The sequence below is a fragment of the Gossypium hirsutum genome, chromosome A08 (assembly GCF_007990345.1).
Source record: "Gossypium hirsutum isolate 1008001.06 chromosome A08, Gossypium_hirsutum_v2.1, whole genome shotgun sequence".
Lineage (NCBI taxonomy): Eukaryota > Viridiplantae > Streptophyta > Magnoliopsida > Malvales > Malvaceae > Gossypium > Gossypium hirsutum.
Window position 1 is genome coordinate 23,426,437 of NC_053431.1, and position 7,027 is coordinate 23,433,463.

The window sequence follows — 7,027 nt, forward strand, 5'->3', positions numbered from 1 at the left end:
AGACTATTTCTCCTAAATTGAGGTATTATCTTGAAATCCTAAGTATACAGAAATGACATCAAAAACCCAATTTTTTTGTGAGATTTTGAGCCTTTTGAGCATATAGCTTTCTTTCTTGCTCACTTCTTTTGTGGTTTGAGTGTGTCAACCTTGAACTGTTATTCTAGAGCTTGCTTCGATTTTACATGTCGAGATCACACGTATGATTTGATAAACTGAGATGATAAAGGCACTTAGGATTTAACCCATTTACTCCACAAAAAGCCTTCCCACATAATTAAACCCTTAGCGAACCCCCTTTGACCCTACTAACTTTTTTTTATTGATTAACCCTTATCATTAACCCATTAACCCATTCTTGTTGAAATCCTCTTACTTAATTTACCTTTTTATCGATATTAAATTTAATATTATTACCTCACTATGTTCCCATTTTTTTTGTTACTGAATCATGAAGTATGATTTCTATATTGTATTGACTTGATTTGTTCTTAAAAAAATGTAATTCTCAGCAAGCTAAAGTTGTCATGAACTCATGTAAAATAGTTCTAGATATTTGTTTGTTGTTCAGTAATTAAGTTTTTGATAGTGGGGTAACATATTGAAATTATCTCGATTCTAACCCTTGTTCTTCAGCTTGTATCCATACCTGTAACCTAAACCCCATTACAACTATGCCAAGACCTTTTGATTAGTGTATCATATCATTTACAAGTGGTGGAGGTTTGATTTTTATGCAAGCCTATGGTAATAACTTTTCATGTTAGACAATCGAGTGCTTAATCTTGAACCTTAAACACTTTGAGTGATTCAAGTGAATCTTTAGTGATGATGTCATCTCTTATATATTTAGGACTAAATTTGATTACTTAGAGGAAGTAGATTACCTATGATTTTTATTATCAAAATATCCTATTTAGATTGTTTGAGGCTTTTAATGCCCATATAGTTAAATTCTTATTGTATAATTTTCCGTGGAATAGTTTGTAACATTATCAATACTGATCATGTGATTGAAAAGAATAAATTCTAGCAGTAAATGAGAGTTTTTCTTGAGGACAAGCAAATGCTTAAGTGTGGGGGTATTTGATAAATGCCAAATTATACATAGTTTTTCCCCAAATACTTAGCATATTTATGGATGTTTACTACTAGATTTGTGGATTTTGGTGCCCTTAATCCGGTTATTTCATGTTTTGTACTCAGGAGAGCACCAAGAGCCAAAAGGAGCAAAAACGAGCTAAAAAGGGACAAAATGGACCAAATCAAGAAAATCACATGGCCTAAGCCTTGCCACATGGGCATCTCACACGCCCGTGGCCTTCGGGGGTATCAACCAAGGTTTACACGATTCACATGGCCTGGCCATTGAGCCCACACTATCGTGGTAATTTAACGGATCGAACACGGCCTAGCAATCATGTCACACGATCGTGGCACACGGGCGTGTCCCTTTTTCAAAGAGTTGTATTTTATACAGAAAAGGGTACTTAGGGAGGAAGAAAGCCAATCCAAAGCCTATATAAACACCCTAAGTATGACCCAGAGAGGGGGCCTCTTCTAGAACTTTTCTGGAATACAGGACCACACGCCTGAAATTATTTAAAGGAAGCCAGACGATCCATCCCAAAAGCCGGAGCTACTCCAAGACTGAAGATCTCTCTCAGAATTCCTTCAGGGGTTTTAGAGTTTTCTTCATGTTTTGTTATTTTTATACTTTTGAGATGTACTCTTATTTTATTATGAACTAAACCCCTTAGATACCTAAGGGGAATAAAACCTATGATGGATCTTGTTATTATTATCTGAACTATATGATAAATACTTGATTTGTTCTTAATTATGTGTTCTTAATGCTTTAGTTAATATTCCGGGTATTAATTCATGATTTGATGTGCTTATGCAGAGGAGGAATAGACCCTGCCTAAGAGTAGATTTGGCATAATTAAGCGGAGTTGATCGAACGCCTAGAAATAGGGTTACGAGATTTTACCGGATTAGGGTGAAACCTAATATAAGAGTCCATAAAGTGATTTACTGCTTCCCTAGGGGTTTTAATTAAGAAAGAAATTTTGATTAATTCAATTGAGGGTTAGACGTTATTAGTCTCGAAAGGGATAATAACATAGGTTAGGGAGTCTCGCGGATCAAGTCAAGTGAATAAATCGTCCGGTTCAGAGTCAGATAACAAGTGAAATCTAGGTGGATTCCTCCTTGGGTGTCGTCTTTATCAATTGCTTCTCTTCAAGTCTTTTTCTAAATTTTCTTTTCGCTTTAATTAAATTAGTTAATTAGTTTAGATAATTAATTTAATAAACAAATCCTTTTATTCCTAGGCTAGATAATAAAAAGATAGTTATTACTGGTACTTTTGGCTCCCTTGGGTACAATATCCCGGTCTTGTCGTTACTATACTATTGTTTGATAAGTGCGATTGCCTTTTCGTCGTGATAATAGTTAGTCTAGGTTTGATATTCATTATAAATATTTATTACTTGTTACGAATCACGCGATCAATTTAGCCACTCATGTTATTCATAATCTCGATTCCAATTCAATAAATCATGTGATGAACATGATTGAATTGGAAGAGAAACGAGCTTTGAATAATTGTGGATTTGATATAAAATGGAGAACGAAGTAGTAACTTGATCGACTGGAATCTTGAAATAGATCGAATGCAAAAAAAAAGATAAAATGAAATACTTTAATAAAATAAATACTTCCAAGTGTTTTGTTGTACTAACTATATTACAATTTGACTCGTGCACTTGCAGACACCGTCGTTCTAAATTATTATATAATTTTGGTGTTATATTTTACCATAAACGATAACTTGTTTATAGGTGGTCAGTATTTATGCTTGCAAGCGTACTCATTCTTACACATCATTATGCATACACAGCATACTCACTCACTATGGTCATACAAAATCAAGATTTTAGACGACACATAATAGATAGAGACAAATCATTCAAGTAGTTCAATGTCATCAACCACCCAAAGATGGAGTACAGGAACTCACTTGTACTCCTTCGATCATGTTAGCTTAGCTTTTCCAAATACCAAAGCCTCTATCATCCTGACAGCTAAGTACGAGAACCATATATCAGTTAAATCGAAGACATTTAAACCTTAAAACCTGGAACCCACTTTATAGAAACTTATTAGAAAATCCTTACTCTCACTCTTCCTCTAATCCACAAGTACAGAAAGATGAGAAAGCTTACCAATTTCTTAGTTTCTCTTCTTTCAAACTTCGAATCTCACAGATTTTGCTCCATACAAAGCTCCTAAATTCTTCCTCTTTTTTGGAACAACCAAAGAAGATGATGCAAATGAGAGGAAGTTGCAAAACAGAATTGAGAAGAATTCTTTTTCTCACATAACTCCTTTACATGGTCTCTAAATTTCTTTTAGCTAATCACTAACAATCATTATGTCTTACACTATGAAATTAGCCAGTTCCAACCTAACCAAACCAGAATTGAAACCTAACTTTTGCTCGACAGTCACAAAATTTTCCAAAATTCCTAGTAGAGTTTACCAACTCTTTACTTTGCTCAATTAACTCCCAAAGCTCTTTTAAATTTGAGTCCTTAAAGAAATCCGGGTATGACATGTATGCTTAAAGCAATGCATGACTATTCCTTGAAGTGCTAAGTTACAATTATCATGATAAACATGTCGTGATTGTAGTGAAAGCATTTTTAAACATGGATATATTGAAGAGAATTTGAACATGATTGAATGTTGAGTGATTAGATACTTGGATTACTTACCATGGTGTTGGTTTGATGGTTACATTCTTGTATAAGGTTGCATAAATAACATTGAGAATGGTTTAAAATTCATTGAATTAGGTACCAAATGTGGATTTACCAAAAACAGGGGTAACGTTGCAACTACGTTCGACAGTGCATGACATCGTGGTATGGGCATACATGTTGTCGCAACATAACTCTCTAAGATGAAGTTACCGTGATGAGGAGGTTTTGGTGTTGCGACTTTAGCCCGAGACTTTTAAAACTTTATGTTTTGGTCTTAATTCATCCTCGGGGTTAGTAAAAGAGCTTTCATAAGCTCATATATGACCTAAAAATGATTGTGTGACATGTTGTGAATGTGTTTCATGTTTATTTATATCTTTAAATGATAGAGAAGTGTATGATTATGCATAATTACTTTGATATTGAACGTAGCATTTGGTGACTTAGACCTGACGATCAAGTCGGGTAAGGAGTGTTACATAGACATTTAACCTCTAAATATGTATAAGAAGTTTTCTCTTCATACGACTCGAGAAAAAAAGATCAATTAAAAGTTATGTCTATGTATGAAATTATAATGTATGAAATTAAAATATAAAAAAATCCATATATTAACAAATCAATTAGGCATTTAACCCCTAGAAATGTATAAGAAATTTTCTCCTCATACGACTTAAGAAAAAAAGATTAATTAAAAGTTATACCTATGTATGAAATTATAATGTATATAATTAGAATATCAAAAATTCATAAATCAAAAAATCAATTAGTCTTTCAAGAAAAATAAAACATTCGTACTCTTATAATTCAAGTCAAATAACTTTCGCAATGTTCAAAACAAGCTTATATGTCAAAAAAGCCCTTAAGAAAATGCGAAAATATCAATTAAGGTCACGTATTAAATTTACACCCAATTGAGCCCTTGCAGTTAATTAAAATAATCAATTAGGCCCCTTCGTTAACGAAATCCGCAGTTGACTATATTGACTATTAAAATAAGTCCAATTCAGCCCTTGCCATTAATTTAAATAATTAATTAATCCTTTTCGTTAACGAAATCCGTGGTTGACTACATTTAAAATAAATTGACTGACTAATTAGATGGTGATACGTGGCAGCTTTTGGTTTAATATATATTTTCCATAAAAATAAAAAAAATTATACAAAATAGAAAAAAATAAAAAACTGGAAAATATTATTAAAAATTAAAAATATTTTAAAAAATTAAAATTGATATAATCTTACAAAAATATAAAAAATTATTAGAAAATAATAAAAACCTTATAAATACTATAAAAAATATAAAAGATTTAATAAATTGTAATAAATTAAAAAAATTTAAATGAAACATATTTAAAACATTTAAAATTTTATAAAAACATATAAAAATTCTTAAAAACTTATAAAAAAATCATTAAAATATAAAAGTTGTTAAAAATCATTAAAATAATTAAATAAAAAAAGTTAAATTTGATATACACTTATAAAAATTATAAAAAAATCATAAAAATTTATAAAATATAAAAAATATAAAAATCTAATAAATTATTGAAATCATTTATAAAATTAATAAAATATTTAAATTTTATAAAAACTTATAAAATTAGTAAAAATTATAAAAATATAAAAAATTCTAATAAATTTATAAAAAATATTAAAAATTAAAAATTATAAAAAAGCTATTTAAACCTCTAAAATCATAATGAGCGCATGATATTAGACTAACAATTGGATAATGAGAATAATCATAAGATCGTTAGGGTCATTTTTATGTTGAATAAAATGTTTTCGGAATTCCACAAATAGAACGATAATTGTGAGATCCTCTCCATTTTATTTATTGATAAGTTAGTATTATTTTTTTAAATTTTTATCATCTCAAAATTTTTAAGTATAGTCGTTTGGACCTTGAAAAATTGGAAATTATTTGCTAAGTATTGTATGATAAAAATATTTTTGATACAACTAGATACTATCAAATCAAAATTTCATTATCCAACTATTAGCATATGTTAATATGAAATATTTTGATCAAGATTTTTAGAACTGGTCAAGTCACCGGTTTATTAATTCGACTGTTCAATTCAATTATATAAAAAATAAAAAATAAAAAAAGAAAAAATAAAATTAAAAATCAGTTTAATTGCCTGATTCCCAGGTTAATTGGTCTAATGGCTTTCTTCGAACACTGGTAACCTTGCCGACTTTGATTTAATCGATCTGACCAATTATTCCAATCCAATCCAATTCAAATTATTATTATTTTTTTATATTTTATAAGTTTATATCAATTTTAATGTTTTATTTTTAATTTTTTTATGATTTTTATAAGTTTTTAAGAATTTTTATATTTTATAAAATTTTAAATATTTGTATTAGTTTTATAAAATTTTTCATAATTTATTATAATTTTATTTTTATAATATTTACAATTTTTAATTATTTTTTATAATTTTTATAAGTTTATATAAATTTTAGTATTTTTATTTTTTAATAATTATATAATAATTTATAATTTTTATATTTTTAATAATTTTTATGAGAAAATATAGATTAAACTAAAAGTTGTCATGTGTCATCATTTGATTGGTTTGCTAATTTATTTTAATAGTCAACATAATCAACGAGGGAAATTATTAACGAAAGGAATTAATTGATTTTTTTATTAATGGCAGGAAATTAATTGAGTACGAATTTAATACTAATATTTAATAAATTTTTCACATTTGTTAAGGACTTTTTTGACATAAAAACAAAAAAGTAACTTAGGTATTCTTTTATTGAGTGATGGCAAATCCCTTTTAAAAGATTTTTATAGTAATTTTATGAAATAATTAAAATTCCTTAAAAATATAAAAAATTCATGAAAAATATAAAAAAATCCCTAAATTTTTTTAAAAAATATCATAAAATTATTTAAAAATTTCAAGATTTTCTAAAAAGCCTAGAAATCCAAATAAATGAATTTTTATAAAAATTTATGAAACCTTTTATTGTTTTTTAAATTTTGGCATACTTATAATTATAAAATATTTATTTTATAATTTTCAAAAAATAGATTAGAAATTTTTTAATTTTTAAAATAATTATTTTGGTTTTTTATGATTTTATTTAAGTTTTTTTTGATTTTTTTTAAATTTTAAATTTTTTTACTTTTATTTAATGTGGCAATTGGTTGATTTAACTTTTTAACAGAAGATATATAGATGGGTAACCGGGATAACATAATGAAAGTTTAGGGGCCATTTTGATAATCA